The sequence below is a fragment of the Triturus cristatus genome, chromosome 11, assembly GCF_964204655.1.
Source record: "Triturus cristatus chromosome 11, aTriCri1.1, whole genome shotgun sequence".
Lineage (NCBI taxonomy): Eukaryota > Metazoa > Chordata > Amphibia > Caudata > Salamandridae > Triturus > Triturus cristatus.
In genome coordinates, this window is record NC_140594.1 from 479,032,237 (window position 1) to 479,049,377 (window position 17,141).

Here is a 17,141-nt window from a genome sequence, read left to right on the forward strand (position 1 = left end):
TACGCGAGGCAATTGTAATAACAATGAGCTGAGCAGTCTATGGCCAGTGAAGAAGCAGCTTCTGAAGAGAGCCAAAATGAAGCACGTGGAATGTCAGGCAAGAGTGAATATTCGGTGAATCAAAATAACACGAGAAAGAGACATGATAAAGATGTTCAGCAAAAGTAAAGCTCGGCAAAGGATTTGAAAGGAATGAGACCGCTGCATAACTTAAAAAAAAAAAAAAAAACTAGCCCGGGAGTTGCGTGCTCGCGCTAGAAGAGAATTATAAAAAAAGCACGCTACGGCCTGCTGCAGTAGAGAGGCGGGGGGGGGGGGGTGAGGCCAGCAGAGTGACATGATCTGTGGCGGGGGAGGGAATTGAAGCACAAGCAAGCAAGGCGGAGAGAGGCACGCAAGGCTTAATGAACCTCGACAGAAACACACATGGCGGCTGCGCGCGTAAACGGAAGTTTGAGGCCAGCAAAAGCCTCTGGTAGCACTTTCAAAAGCCACTCACTAAATTTCTCGCAGAGAAGCGCATGCATTGGCTCAGCGAGACCTAATCAGGTGTTACAAAAAGTCAGTAACTCACAAGAAATATTGCGCTTTTAGTTTTCGGCATCCTTTTCCTATCAGCTGTGGGAATCCATTCCCTTATGGTAAGTCCAAAAAGAAAAAGCCTACTCGCCTCCAGTACTGATATTTCTGGTGGATACGATCTTCCTTTAAATTTCTCACCTTTTGTCCATCCCCTAGGTTTGAACAAACCTTTATTACTGTAGCACAGGAGTGGGGCCTACTGGCCAGCCCACTCATGTCAAGTTCTGTAGCTGTACACTTAAGTCACCCATGGCCTAAATGGATTATGTGTAGAGCCGGGCAGCTTGTGATATTTGCATGTGTATGCTGGGATGTGTGTGTACCTGTGTATGGTATATAACATGGAAATCGTGGGTTTCATTTTGGAAACACCAGGCCTGGAGAGGCTAATAGTGCAACCCCCAGACAGGAGATGTGTATTGCTGACATTCCTAAGGGGTGGGGTGGGAGTGCACACTGAAGGGAGGAGAGCTGTGCAGACTTTGGGTTTATCTAAGGTTTGATTGCAGGACGAGTTATTGGTCAGGAGGGCCTGGGCTCATTGCATGGGAGATGATTGGACTGATTAGGTTAGTACTGTGGACCAGGGAATTTCGATAGAGAGGATGGCTTAGATCTTTTATTCTGTATGAGACACATTTCAGTGGAAGCTGACAGCCAGCTGTGATCCTCAGTCACCCCTTGCGGTGGATCAGTCAAATCTGGAGCCACTCCAGCTGTGGCATACTGTCCATTTGACAAAGAGCAGTGCCGAGGAAAGAGCCCTTCTAAGCAGCCGACACCCACAACCCACATTTCAAACGACCAGACTCTGAATAACATTTATGTTTGGAAATGGACTATAAAGGTAGGCATATGAGACCCACAATTTGGTCAACAGCACTGTTTATCAGGAGAAAGATGATTGCCAAGACTTTCAGCTACTGGAACCAGGACTAGGGACCAGGGTCTGCTCGTCTCTGCTGGGTGAGGGGCCATCACCCAGAAGTCCAGACCTCTTGCCCAGAGACGGGAGGAACAGCCTTCTACCTGCCTGCCAAGGAGGCAAGTAAACCCTGTGAAAAGGAGAGAGGACCTGGTGGGAGCGAGGCCCAAAAGGGATAATCGGGAGTGGAGCCCAGGTGAATGAAGGGTGAGACTCCTAGTCGGCACTGGTGCAAAGACAAAGTTGCCAACCCTTACATGCCAAGTGGGAGCCACCATGAAGTAAGGTCTGTCCCCATTGTGCAGGACCAATCGGCAACCACCGTATGCCAGGTTGGGGCCACCATGAAGTAACAGCAGTCACTCTTGTGCAGAGCCAGTCAGTGACTCCTGTCCACCAGGAGGAGAACAGCATGGAATCAGGGCAGTTGCCCGAGATTATCGTGGCAAGTACACGTTGACAGAAATACCAACTGCGAGGAGCTGCAGATAAGAATGTCCAACAAAGAAACGGGCCGACCAGACATTGAAAGAGGCCCGATGATTCATCGCAGAAAGACCACAAGCGGTTATCCCTTATGCTAAGGTGTCATGATGGCTGATTGTCCATTTTAAGCTTTTTCCTCAAAGAACAAGTTACTTGCCTTTGGTAGATACTATAACCACATATTCCAATCTTCTGAATACTCATTCAAGCTTCAGACTGGAACAGAAACCTTTAAGCAGTATCCCTCCGGACGTTTTAGGTGGCATTGTTGTGACATGGGGAACCGTATATAAACGGCACTCAAGAGCGCCTGATACCAGAAGCTTTCTAGGCAGTCTGCACCCACAGACGTAAAGTCCAACTACAGATTGATGTTGAGCAGCGTGCAGATCTCTAGACTTTGGATGGACAGGAGTCCAGTTCAAAGAACGGGGAGGGGTCAGACGGGGAGTGAGGAGTCAGGAGTCTGAGATAACATTGAGCATCTACCAGAAAGAGTGTTTCTGAATGTAAGTAACTTGTTCTTCTGATAGACACTTCTAACCACAGATTCCTCACCTTTTGACTAGATACTAAAGTAGTACGTCTCGAGAGGTGGGTATATGAATTGACTCAAACCAAAAAGTCCTACTGGACCGAGTGGGCAAAATGCCCATCCTGTTGGACCAGACTGTGTTGCATCTCACTGGTCAGACTGTAGTGCATCGTGAATGTGTGAAGCAACATCCACATAGCAGCATGAACATTTTTCAGAACAGGCACTCTGCATGCAGTGGTAACAGCCTTTGCTCTTGTCTAATGAGCCCACAGGTCTTCTGGAGGTGTATTGTTTGCCAGTGTGTGGCAAATTTGATGCAGAGAATGATCAACACGTAATGGACCTTTTCTGCACTTCTACTTCAGCAAATCCAACAAACAGAAGATCGTCCATACCATGTTCTCTAGTATGATCAATATAAAAGCGGAAAGCTCTTTTGTGATCCAGCTGATTTACTTCCTCCCAATTCTTGGCGGGGTGGCGCAAAGAAAGCTGGGAGGGTGTTGTGCTGTCTGACTTGAAAAGGAGTCACCACTTTTGGGAGGAAAAAGGCTATGGTCCTCAACAGCAGTTTGTCTGGAAAGAAAATTGTGTACAGTGGGTTTGACTCAGAGGGCTTGGATCTCATTCACCCGCCACACTAATGTTACGACGATGAGGAAAACGGTTTTCAGAGTGAGGAGCCACAACAGAGAGCTGTGCAGTGGTTTAAAGTGAGTACACATTAGGAACGTGAGGGCTAAGTTCAGGTCCACTGAGATATGATAAAAGGTGTGAGCAGAAACATAGAACTGTAACCCTTTCAAAAACATATTACGACAGGTGATTTAAATGAATAGAGCAGTTCCGACAATCACAAAAAAATCTGAAAGAGCCAACAAATACCATTTAACTGTTCATAAAGCAAGTTTTGCAGGGCCAGAGACAACATAAAAAGATACACAGTTTGGCTTGAAGTGGGTTAATGTTCGGTGTACCGCACCATGCCACAAATTTGTCCCAATGCAGGGGTTTACTGATTTCACAGAGGGACACCTGGCTGCCAGAGTGAAATCTACTGCGTAAAGAAGATCTAATGAGGTCAACTGCAGCCACCCAATTTGCAATCACGTATTTGAAAACTGCGTAGAACCAGCTGCAGGACCCTGCCCTGCAGCAGTGACAAGATCCTCTGGAAGTGGCAGCATGATCGTAGGACAGATGCTCAGAAGTTCCAGTTACCACACTATCCTTGTCCAATCCAGTGCCACTAGGATGACTTGGGACTGGTAATTTCTGATCTTCTGAACTCGAGGTAGGAACGGCAGTGGCGTAAAGGCATACAGGAGCCCCGAGGTTTACTCTAGGAGGGATGAGTCAGTGAGAGAGAGCTGTCTCGGGAACTTGATGCGCAAAAAAGGAGACCATGCACATTCTCAGGAGTGGCAAAGAGACTGAGCCATGATTCTCCCCATTTGTGGAAGAGACCTTGCATCACCTCTGGGTATAGTTGTCATTCTTTATCTGCTAGGCTTCGAAGACTGTTAGTCTGCCCTAGCATTCAAAAATCCTCGCCAAGTGGTGTGCCACCAGTAAACTTCCATGGTGCTCCAGCCTGTTGTAGAAGCCTAGTGCCTCCTTACAGAGTCCACAACCCCAACGTGCCCTCTTGGTTGTTGAATCACATAGTAGTGGTGGTGTTCAAGAGCACCTGCACCAGCCTCTCTTTGATGGATGGCAGGAAGTCTTTTAACACAAAGCAAATGTCCTGCAACATCAGGAGATTGATGTGGACAGGGGTGTGGAATTTAATAAAATATCTACTTGTCCATGGGGCAGGTTGCTTCATAAATCTACTTGTCCTTTAACAAAATCCACTTGTCCCTTTTGTGCCATGTAATGCAGCGACAAATTACGGCAGCAATCTCATTGTATAAGAGTTCTGATATGGCATCTTTAATTATACAAGATCTCGTACCATAGTAGGGTTTGAATACTAGCAATTCCCTTATATTGCTACGTTTCTGCAGGTCTACATACTGGGGCTGAAGGTAGTGGTAAGCAGTAGTTCAAGGGTTGGAATGCCCATTTGAGTCTGTGCAAAACTACTATTGCACAAGTTACTTACCTTCGGTAACGATGTAGGAGTTACTTACCTTCGATAACGATGTATCTGGTAGAGACGATTCTAGTCGCAGATTCCTTCACGTAGAATAGATACCATAGCCATACCCATGGGGAAGGAGGGTCTGCGAGAGGACCCCACCCACCGGGGCATAACATAGAGCCGCGTACAAAAATAGGATGAGGAGCTCTGTCCCCCAGGCAAAGGGAATCCCCCGCCAAACACCCCGCGCGAGGCAACAAAACCTCCGCCCAAGGCCAAGGCAAGGAAAGGAGCACCGAAGGAGAAGAGCAACCTAGAGACTCCAAGGAGAAGAGCCAAAGCAAAGGCAATCTCAGACAGAATGGCGCCGGCAGCAAGAAGCAGGTGGAAGCCGAAAAGGGGAACGCAAGGTCACCCAGGAAGAATCGTCCAACGCCCCGCAGGGACAAACTGCGCCCGCAAGAGGGTCCAGAAGTCAGGGACCATCCCCCCCACAGGGAGAAGAGGTAGAACAGAGTGCAAGGCCCACTGGAAGCAGCAGAGAAGGCAGGAGGACAGTCCCACTAAAGCCCCAGGAAGGCACAACGGTGCAGAAAGAACAAGAGGGCAGCACTGGCAAGCTCTGCCAGGGACACCACAGAACGAATACTCAAAGCAAAAAGGCGAAGAAGAAGGTTGCATCCGCAACATACCATAACGCCACGAAGAGCAGAAGCCCCCAGGCGACCACAAATCCCCAGCACATACCAGGGCTATATAACAGCCAACCCTGCCCCACATGGGGCATGTAATATCCCAAGACATGGGAATCTCTTGGGAAGAAACTTCCGCAGCAGAGGACAACAAAAAAAAGACCTGCAGCAAAAAAACTCGCAGGAGGCCTATCAAGCAGCCAGAGGGGGAACGCAGAAGGCCCAATCTTAGGCCCAGCATGGTGTAAAAATCCCAAAGGAAAAACACAGTCAAAAAGGGCTGGCCTGCAGCCAACAGAACCACAACCTCAGCCAGACAACCGGGGCGATTCGCAAACAGCTCCAAGAACCAGAGCAACACGCAGGTCACTGAGGAGGAGAAGGAGGGGGAGGAGGACGAAGCCCCGCCAAGAACCTCTGGATGGCCGAGTCCGCAGGGGCATGGAACAAAAGAGCACCATCGAAGGGAAGATCCACCAGCCGTTCTCGAACATTCTCCGGGAACACACTGTCCCGAAGCCAGGCATGGCGATGAAGGGCAACAGAAGAAGCCATGGCATGACCCAGCACCTCCGAGATGTCCAGAGCGGAGCAAAGGATAAACGCCGCCAGCTCCCGTCCATCCAAGACATGAGGTCTCAAATCCACACAGGCACCCTCTTGAGAAGCGGCAGACATAAGGGACTCCGCTGAGTTCCACAAGCAAGAAGTGGCCCTAGCCAAAACACACAGTGTGTTAAGGGCCCGCAGAGCCGCACTGGTCGAGGCAAACGTATTGCACCTCCAGGAGTCCAGCCAGTGGGCCTCCCGTGAAGGGGGAGACAACATCAGCGGCAAAGCAGGAAAGGCAGACTGCAAAAGGGGGCCTCTGGTCGAAGGGTGAAGTGAAAGGCACACCGGATCATGCGGTGCCGGATGGTGGCGGTGCAGAAGGTGCTGGGTCCCCCGTGGAGGGACGGCCCCAAGTCCCCAAGAGAGAAGAGTGGAGTGAACCCTCGAAGGGAAGCGACAGTTCAAAGTACCAGAGCCCTGATGGAGAACCTCCAGAAGATGCGGGAAAATGGGTAGCTGGATCACCCATGTGCAAAATTCCCACAGCCGTGTAAACAGCGCGGGCGAAAGCCGCACCTGCCTCCGTAGGGCCCAGTTGAGGGGACAGCAGCTCCTCGTTAGGTGACGGCTGCAAGCTAAGGCGGCCATCACCCAAGCCAACCAGAGGAAGGAAAGGCCAAGGCCGAAAGGAAGGAAGAGGGACCAAAGAGTGGGGGACTTCCAGCTCCTCCGACGAAGACCGCCGTCGTGGAGACTGCGAGGAGCCGCCTTTAGACTACGTCGGGGAAAAAGCCATGACACGGCGGCCCGTCTCCGGCAAGGATGATACCAGAAACCGCCGAATCTCTGGAGAAGAGGAGGCGTCCAAAAATAAGTCAACGACCAGACGTCAGTCCGGCGCCAAAGGAGACGCCGGGGGCACCTCCGACACAGCACAGGAGACTGGAGCTGGACCGGAGCCGGGGTGGCGAAGGGGCCGACCTGACCAACAAGGCAGCCGCCTGCGTGGAGGGACGAGAAGAGCCCGGGGAGAGGCGAGGAGACCCACGCCAGCCGCGATTCATGACAGGGTGAGAAGGGCCCTCCGCCAAACCCTGTGGCGCCGCCAGGGCCAGCAGCTGCCGGCGCCGTAGCGGCGTCACCTCGGACAAGGCCGTCGCCTGTCCCGAGGACTGAGAGGGGCTCGGGCGAGAAGGGCCCTCCGCCGACCCCTGCGGTGCCGCAAGGCCAGCAGCCGCCAGCGCCACCTCGGCCTCGGACAGGGCCGCCGCCCATCCCGAGGACTGAGAGGGGCTTAGGGGTGCGACCCGAGCCCCGGCGACCTCCGGCAACACCACAGGGACTCCTGCGGGAGTTTGCGGCAAAGCAGAGGCTCCGTGGTCCAAAGGAGGGACCCCCGAAGGGCCACACCCCAACGGCACCACATCCTCCAAGCCTGGATCCAAACCAGTCGGCGCTGGGGCCGGAGCTGCCGGCGACGCCACGGAGGCCCCCACACACTGCAAGGGATCCGCTGACGTCCCAGGAGGGGAAGGAGGAGGAGGAGCAGCCAGCGAGGCCTGCAAAGCCGCCGCATATGTCTCCATCTGGGCTCTGGTCGCACCCACGACGGGAAACGGCGGATAAGGGGACGACGCGCCGGGCCACACCACCCGCGGAGAGCCCATGTCAGGCCGGAACCGACCCTCGGAGACAAACTGCGACACTTACCAAGAGGTGAGTGGCGCACTTGTGACCTGGGAGAAGATCGGAGTCGGCGAGGGAAGCCGCAGGTCCGAGAACCCTCCACAGGGGCCGGGCGAGACGACGCCGCCGACCTGGACACACGATCCGAAAGATGATTTATCCGGCGCTCCCGCCGGGACATGGGCTTCATCTGCTGGCATGCCTCACAATCAGTGGAGTTGTGGTGCTTCCCCAAACACCACATACAGATGGGGTGAGGATCCGTCGCCGACATGAGGCGGCCACACGACAAACAAGTTTTAAAGCCCGAAGGCATTCGCACGCAGCAATAGCATAAGGGAAAGGCCTAAACCGGCCCAGAGCACAAACCGGATCCGCGTTTCACGCAGAAAATGAAAAAACTGACAGAGGCGCGCCGGGGTGGGACTTATGTGACCTAGCTGACGTCACGTGCGCGGACGACGCCTGGGCGGAGTCGCGAGATGCCGTCCTCCCGGCGTGCAGGGATGCTGGGCAAAAAGTTTTCCGGATCCAGTCTCAGGCCTGTTGATAATTCTACGCGAAGGAATCTGCGTCTAGTAGTCTCTATCAGATATATGTATAAGAGACATTAGTAGTTATATATTCCTTACCTTAGAATTACCTCCAGGCATCAGACTGGATCTGGAAAGTTTTTCGTCAGCAGTACCCCTGCGCATAGGAAGGTTGTGTCATGCGGCTCCGCATCAGTCGTTGGCATCGTGGTCGCCGAGATGACGTAGGGGCAGCTACTTAGATGCCGCCCTCGTGCGCTGCCATTTCTGTACATGACTTTCCGCGCCAGGAAAGCAGAACCGTGCAAGATACTGACCACTGGTGCCTTGAAACTAGGGCCCTAAAAGGGATGACTTTAACCCTAGAAATCAGTTCGCAGAACGGGGAGGATGGGTGGGGCGGTAAGGAATATATCACTACTAATGTTTCTTACAGATATAACGTTACCGAAGGTAAGTAAACACGTAGTGATAGAGTCTTTACCTTCGAATAGATACCCCAGCAAGAACAACCCCGGTGGAGGGCGTGCGAACCAAGATCGCACAATAAAGTCCTGGAGAACAGAACGGCCAAAGAAGCTGTCTCTTCGGACTTGGCTGTCCAGGCAGTAATGCTTGGTAAATGTTTGCAGCGAGGCCCACGTAGCTGCCTGACAGATGTCATGCAAGAGAACTCCCGATCCCAAAGCAGTAGTAGCTGTTGTCGCCCTGGTAGAATGGGCGCGCACCCCCACCGGAGGCTCCTTTTGAGGCAAAGAATAACAAGCTTTTATGCACAGAACAACCCACCGAGATATGGTCCGCTTGTGGACGGGCCGGCCTTTCTTGGCGCCCACGTAGCCAACAAAGAGCTGGTCATCCACCGGAACTGTTGTGTTCGGTTCAGGTAGAATGAGAACGCACGTTTTGGGTCCAGGCAGTGGAGCCTCCCTTCCTCTTTTGAGGGATGTGGAGGCGGAAAGAAGGTGGGCAAAGTGATGGTCTGCCCGATATGAAAGGCGGTGATAACCTTTGGCAGAAAAGATGGACGAGTCCTTAGAACCACTTTGTCCGGATGGACAGATAGAAAAGGAAATTTAGAAGAAAGAGCCTGGAGCTCACTCACTCTTCTGGCAGAGGTGATGGCCACCAGGAAAGATGTCTTTAAAGTGAGAAGACGAAAAGGACAGTTGTGAAGTGGCTCAAAGGGAGCACACATCAGATATGTCAGAACCAGGCTCAAGTCCCACTGAGACATTATGAAAGGAACAGGAGGGAAATGATGAGTAAGGCGTTTTAAGAATCTATTTACAATAGGGGACTTGAAAAGGGAACGCTGGATCTGGAAGCCGTAAAAAGGCTAAAATGGCCGAGAGATAGCTCTTGAAAGTGACCAGAGCAGAGCCCTGCTGGGCCAAAGAAAGGAGGAATAGAAGGACCTCTGAAAGAGGGGCAGAAAGGGGATCCACAGCCTTTGCTGTGCACCATGCCACAAACTTATTCCACTTGCAGGTGTATACCGTCTTAGTGGAGGGACGCCTGGCTGCCAAGATCACATCACAAACTTCGGGAGGCAGGTCAAAAGACGTCAACTGCCGCCGCTCAATCTCCACGCAAGGAGGTGGAGGCTGGACAGGTTCGGGTGGAGAACCCTCCCCTGCTGCTGCAACAGAATATCCTCCAGAAGAGGCAGTCAGAGCGGGGGGAACGATCGCCATGCTGAGTAGCTCGTGATACCATACTCTTCGAGCCCAGTCCGGAGCCACAAGAATGAATTGGGCCCGGTCGCGCTTGATCTTCTTCAGCACTCTGAGTAGAAGTGGTATAGGCAGAAAGGCATATAGTAGACTGCAACTCCACTCGCGACGAAAAGCGTCGCCTAGCGAATGCCGCCATGGAAATTCCAACGCGCAGACCTGATGACATTCCGCGTTCACTTTGGTGGCGAATAGATCTAACCAAGGCTCTCCCCACTGCTGAAAGAGACCTTGTGCCACGTCTGAGTTCAGACGCCATTCGTGATCCATCATGCACCGGCAGCTGAGTTTGTCTGCTCTGGCGTTCAGAGAACCTGCCAGGTGTTGAACCACCAGGGAAATGCCCGGATGTTCCAGCCATGCCCGGAGGCGCAGAGCCTCCTGACATAGGGTCCATGACCCCACCCCGCCCTGTTTGTTGCAGTACCACATGGCGGTGGTGTTGTCCGTGAACACCTGCACTACTCTTCCCCGGACAGAGGGAAGGAATGCCTTCAGTGCAAGCCGGATCACCCGAAGCTCCAGAAGGTTGATTTGGAGCCAGAGGTTCATCCTGACCGAAACCCGGGATAGATGCTGAAAGACCTGAATCATAGCCTGAATATCCTGGACTCAATGCTCGGGAGGATAAACCAGAAACTGCTCCGAGTCCAGAAACGCTCCGATGAGGAGCTTCCAAGAGGGAATCCGGTGCGACTTCAGCACAACTTGATGGACAACCCCAGCAAATGTAGGAGGTCGTCCATAGTCTGCAGGTGGGAGACGACTGCCTGGGGCGAGCCCGCCTTCAACAGCCATTGAGATAGGGGAAGACTGGAACCCCTGGGGCGCTGGTAAGGCCGAAGGGGAGCTCGGAAAACACAGTGCTCGCGGCCTACCATGAACCGCAGGTAACGTCGTTGGGCCGGCAGGACGGGGACTAAGAAATATGCGTCGTGTAAGTCCAACGCTACCATCCAGTCTCCAGGGTCGAAGGCAGACAAGACCTAAGCTAGCGTCAACATCTTGAACTTCTCCTTCCGGAGGAAGCGGTTGACGCTCCTGAGGTCCAAGATAGGACGCAGGCCCTTAGTCCTTCTTGGGGACTAGAAAGAAGTGGGAACAACCACCACGACCTACTTCTGGCCCAGGAACGGGCTCGATGGCCCCCTTAGCCAAGAGGGCCGTGACTTCCTGCTGAAAAAGCGCAAGATGGTCCCCCCACATGCGGTGGTACGGAGGTGGCATGGCTGGAGGGGTAGTCTCGAAGGGGAGGGAGTAGCCCCTTCGGACTATTTGCAGCACCCACTGGTCCGAGGTGATGTTGCACCAGTGGGGGAGATGATGGCGAATCCTGCCGCCCACTGGCGTCTGATGGGCCTGAAAGGACTGACTAGGAAGGCTTGGAAGTGGATGCTGCTGGGGTGGAGATGGACTGACCCGTCTGCTGGCCCCCAGAACCACCTCGGCGGTTACCATGTCCTTGGCCGCGCTTAGGTTGTTGTTGCACAGGCCTGTGGCTCTGAAAGGAATGTGTTGAGGCACCCCTTGCACGGCTGCGAAAGGCAGAAGGCGGAGGAGGCCGAGTGGCCGACAGGCCCAAGGACTTGGCCGTAGCACGTGAGTCCTTAAAGCGCTCCGACGCACTATCTGCCTTCTGGCAAAAAAGACGAATGCCATTAAAGGGCATGTCCATGAGTGTTCTGGACATCCCCGAGAAGCCAGTTGTGCTTAGCCAGGCGTGGCGTCGATGCGCCACCGTCGTGGAAATCGCCCTGTCCAGCCAGTCGGCGGTGTCGAGTCCACAACGAATAGTGAACTTAGCTGCGTCTCTCCCAGCGGCTATAGTTTGGGAAAGGTCAGTCCAGGCCTCCTCCGGATAGTGGGGCAGCACCTGCACAACCGTATCCCACAGAGTGGGAATAACGGCACAAGATGCAGGGAGTGTCTCGCTGGCAGATGAAAAGAGCTTCTTACCAAGCTGCTCCAGCTTCTTGGATTCCCTATCCGGAGGTGCGGAAGGGAACGCGCTCTGGGACGCAGAGGCTTGGACAACCAAGTTCTCATGAGTGGGGTGTTGAGAGAGGAAGAGGGGGTTGCCCGGAGCCTGGCGATGGCGTCGGGCCACATTCCTGCCCATAGGAGTCCCTGTGTTGGGCCTGGACCAAGTGCCCAAAAGAACATCCGAAAGCGCGTCATTAAAAGGCAGCAAGGGCTCCGAAGAGGTTGCCGCCGGCTGAAGCACTTTTGTCAGGAGGTTAGTCCTGACGGCCACTGAAGGGAGTTTGAGGCGGATGGCCTTGGCTGCCCCACGCAACACCACAGCGCAACTTGCTCGCTCCTCTGTAGCCACGGAAGGAGGAGACAGCATGCCAAGGTCAAGTGAGGTGTCGAGACCGCTGGCATCCCCCAAATCCTCTGCCCAGTCCGGATCATAGTCACACTCTTGTGTGAGAGGGTCCTCAGACCCCTCCTAGTCCTCCCTTCCATCCAGGGAGGTCCTGCGGTGCCGTGGCCGACGCCGGGGCCTAAGCCACCGGCGACGGATGGGCAGGACCCCTAGTTGGGCCCGCGGGGCCCGAAGGCGCACCTGCGGGGCCAGACGGCCCAAAGAGTCGGTCCATGGCAGCAAGAAACTCTTGCACCTAAGCAGGCATCGCCACCGGACCCGGAAAAGGTGGGTAGGTCGGCGAGGATGTTGCAGGCGCCGCGGAGCCGCAGGGGTGGCACCACCCACACCCTCAGCCGCGACGGGCGAGGGGAAGAAGTCGAAGAGCGACAACGCTTCTCCGGCTTCTTTTTGGAATGCTTCGACTTACCTGACCCCGAGTGCGAACACTTAGATCCAGACGAACGATGGTGATGGCTCCGCGACTGGTCCCTCGACCTCCCACGGGACCGGGACCTTGAGCAGAGTGGAGCCGACTGCCGGACTTCCAGCAACTTTTGGGACCGCTCCCGCAAAGTCTTAGGCGCCATGGCCCGGCGGTCGGGGCACCACTTGGAGTCGTGCACGCGCCCTAGGCAGTAGACACACACGCAGTGCGGGTCCGTCACCGACATCATACGGTGACAGTCCCCACAGTTCTTAAAACCGGGCATCCCTACAACACCAGGACGGACGCGGAGCCGCACGACGTCACCTTCTGACACGCAGGGGTACTGCTGACGAAAAACTTAAGGGATCCAGTCTGACGCCTGGGGGTAATTCTAAGGTAAGGAATCTATCACTACATGTTTCTTTCAGATGTGCATGTTTTAATTTTCACCAACTCTTTTCTAATCTTTTCCCATACTAAAAAAAGGTTGGAAATGTACTTTGGACAGTGGCAGATGTAAAACCTCTTCCAGAGTTGGGAAAAAGTGGTTGGAGGAAAAGTGAACTTAAAACATTCAGATTTTAACTTGAGCAAATCTACACATGCACATTTGCTCATGCTAAAATGCAGTTAACAAATATTTTTTAGGAGTACTATTTCTTTAATTTCTTGTGAATTCATGGAAACTGTATAAATGCACTTAATGCAAGGATATATACCATGAATGCACTTTTGAGACTTTCTTTAATAATTGGGCCTCTAATTTGGCCTCGCGTTAACCATGACTTTTTTGTGTAGTAAAATTCTCCCCTTCTCTCTCTCCTAGCTTCACTGTGAGTGACAGTATTCTGCTCTGTTAGAAGGAGCTTATTGGCGCGCAAAGTAGTTTTGTTCAGTGCCCGGAACTGCTGTGGCAATGTGTGCTTTTTGAGACCAAAACTATTTGTGCTTTTGCCAATGCTTGTTAGAATGGTGAGCGCCCAGCAGCTCCCACACCAATAAGGTTTTATAAAAACCATGTCTAAACAAGTCAAGCATTGACAAACCAAAAGGCTGACCACCAATTTCAGATCTACTGGCTTTGCCAATGCTGGTTTATTTTTGTTTCTCCTAATCGTATTTCAACTGGTTACAAGGATTTTCCGTTATGAATATTTTTGGGAAATACAAGCCTACATCAAAATGTTACTAAATGATGCTGCAAACATATGGTACCTAAAATCTTACAGTAGTTTTGAAAAAAAAAATATTTCCTACTTGCATTCTGGGAGCATTATACATAGACTCCTATTACTAAACTTTGAAAACGTGTGTACACATTTAACCTGGAACCACCGTCAGTAGTGCAGGCCGAGCTTACAACATTTACTTTTAGTGCTCACCCTAATATTAAAGGCTTTGCATTAATGAACCGTAAATAAAAGTTTGAATAGCATTAACACATGGACACACATATTACCTTAACTGTAGACAATGTCCTTCCCTAATCCATAATGTGGTACTGTAAACTGGCAGCCAAAGGGTTTGTGCTGTAGGGGGTTGGGCCTACTTGTCCCTTGGACAAAAAATACACACAAACTTGTTGCCCTTGACCCCAAACAATATGTCCCGGGTGTCGGGCTATTTGAATTCCACATTCCTGCTGTGGAGCCTGGCCTCTTCTGGGGAACAGATGCCTCTGATCTCCACATATCCCAGATGGCCACCCCAACCCAAAGTAATACATTGCTCACCAAAAGTAGCTGTGGGTGGTGTAGGCAGAGGGGTCTGCTGTTTACCCAATCGCGGTTTAGATGCCACCACTGCAGTTCTTTAGCAGTTTCCTTTGAAACTTGGACATAGAGAGATCCTTTGATGATGCGCCCAATGGAACTTTAGATCCGACTGCAGTGCCAGCATATGGCACCTGGCATGCTTGACCAGCAGGTTGCAGGAGTCCATCAGTCCCAGCAGCCACAATGCCATCCTCACTGAGGTCTAGGGCAGAGGCTGCAATAACATGATCATAACAAACACAACAAGATGATGGGTGGAGTACTGAAAATTCTTGCTGTGCCACTGGAATCAAGCTAGCCTGGCTGATGAGGGTGATACCCAGAAACCGGTCCCAGGATGCTTGTTTACGGTCCAGGGAGGACCTGGCCTGGCAGTTTGGGCTGGTTCCCATGGGGATCAGGGTCAAGACTGATTTGCTTATGGCTGGGTGCAAACTGGGGTAGCATGGTGAGCAAAGTGATGGATTCAACCCAGATCTCGACTGGGGCTGAGTGTTTGAAAAGTTTCAACACCCTGTCCATCATCTTGTTTGTGGCATTGTGATTATAGCCTGAATTTCTTCATCTCCCACTCCAGGTAAAGGCACAAAACTCGTATCCAGAATAGATTAGATGAAAAGAAGTATCTGCAAAAGAGTTAGGTGTGACTCCGGAACATTGATAGGGCATCTCAGTGCAATTAGGAGGTTTGAGGTAGGCTGGAGGGGGGGTGAAGCCTGCCTGGGACAAGCTCGACTTCAACAGCCAATCGTCGAATTACGAGAAAACTGATACCACCAACCTTCGTAGATGCGCTGCACCCACTGCCATCACTTTTGTTAACAATCAAGGGGCACTGGTGGGACCGAAGGAAAGCGTAGCAAACAAAGTGCTCTTGCCCCATCATGAACCCCAGGACAAGTCTATGAGCCTGCAGGACGGGGATGTGAAACTAAGCGCCGAGCAGGTCCAATGCTACCATCCAGTCTCCAGTGATGAAAGCAGACGATAGCTGGGATAGGGTGAGCACCTTGAATCTATACGTTCCCAAAAAGGCATTGAGAGGGTGAAAGTCTAAAATAGGATAAAGGCCTCTGTCCTTCAGCACCAGAAAATAACAAGAGTAGCTGTCAGTTCCAACTTCTAATGTTGGCACCCTCTCTATGGCTCCTTCACTCCTTGTTGTAAAACGGACAGATGGTTCTCCGTCAGCCTTCTGAGGGTGGTGGAAGGTGCAGTGGAAAGAAAATAAACAGAAGGGCAAAGCCCTGCCAGACAATTTGGAGGACCGGCTTGTCTGAAGTGATTCCTCGCCACCCTAAGAGAAAATGAGGGATCCTGCCTCAGATACAGTTCCTGTGTGTCTGGAAGGACCCACTAAAGAGATTTTGATCCTGTGACAGCCAGAAGGGATTGGATGCTTACAGCCCATGTTGACTTTGGGTGCTGCGGTCACAGCTACAAAAGGGCTGTACAGTTAGCTGGGCTGGCTTTATAGGCACTTGTTGGGTGTATTGAAAGTCCTTACCATTGCCATTGAGGGTGCAAAACTACTGGTGCAACTGACACGTCAGTCAGACAAGTCCAAGGAGCATGCAGTGGCCCTGCGGCCTAAAGCGCTTGTCATTTATTTATAAATTTTTGTATAGCGCAAACAAGACAAGTTAGGGTATCAAAGTGCTTTACGGGGGGAGGAGGAGTGGATACATCAGTAAAAGACAGTAATAAAGGGCATTTACAACATGAGCGACAGAGACCCAAAGGGCAGGAGTGTAACAAGCCCACTAGGCAGTTTGCATTTGTGGATCTTAACGTCAGAGTGATAGAGGAGAATATGCGGTTCCCAAAGGTTTTAAAGCGCTTTGATCCTCTATCCTGTGGGGTGTCAGGGAAGGCCATGGTTCTACTCGTGGAGGCTAATACCACAGAACTTTCTGGGGTCGGGTGCCATGTTAGGAATGCCGAATCACCTGGGGCAGGGTGGTAATGCGGCACTATCTGCCTATTTATTGGTGATCAGGTACATTGATTTGCCCATGTCCCAAGAAGGGTGTCCATAAGGGCTTCATTAAAATGGAATAGGGGCTCAGTACTGGTTCGCCCAAGTTGGAGGACCTCAATAAGTACATTCATTTTTACCCCCATAATTAATTGGAGGTCAAGAATCTTAGGAGCCCTGTGCACACATACTGTGAAGGAGGACCTTTTCTCTATGACTAGCCCAGGTGGTGAACACACTTCAGTGTCTGGAGAAATATCCATTACCATGGCATCTTATAGCTCATCATACCATGAGCAAACTCATCGTCTTCATCATAGTGATCATTATAAGAGTCAATGCTAAGGAGAGATTGTGAATAATCTGGGCCCTTCCTTAAAGTAAGGGCGAAGTGTCAAGAGTTCGATGGGCTGCAGCCCAGAGGGATCAGGTTGCGGCATTGATCAAAATCGAAGTTGAGTACGAGAGAACTACTGATTGGGCTATGTCATCTGACGTCAACAGTATTGATGCTCCAAGGTTTGGAGAGAGTTGTGGCGCCAGGACCAAATTAAGCACCAAAGCTAGTGCTGGACCTGAAACTAGTCCAAACATTACAACTAGAGTCGAGGGCCTGTCTCAAGTCATTGTGGTTCCTTGGAGCCCAAAGGCATGCCAGAGGGAGCAGGTAGTGTATCAAAAAAGTTCAACACTGTCACAACATTCTTGGAATTGCTGTAGTGTCTCCAAAGGCACAGAAGCACAAGTTACTACTTGTGTAACGATAGATCTGTA

The 17,141-nt window shown here is 51.8% G+C and overlaps 1 protein-coding gene across 3 annotated transcripts in view; it reads right to left on the bottom strand.

Moving 5' to 3' along the window:
* CDCA2 (cell division cycle associated 2) overlaps nucleotides 1–17,141 on the bottom strand; it is a 458,496-nt gene that overhangs the window by 4,343 nt on the left and 437,012 nt on the right. The window lies entirely within an intron of this gene.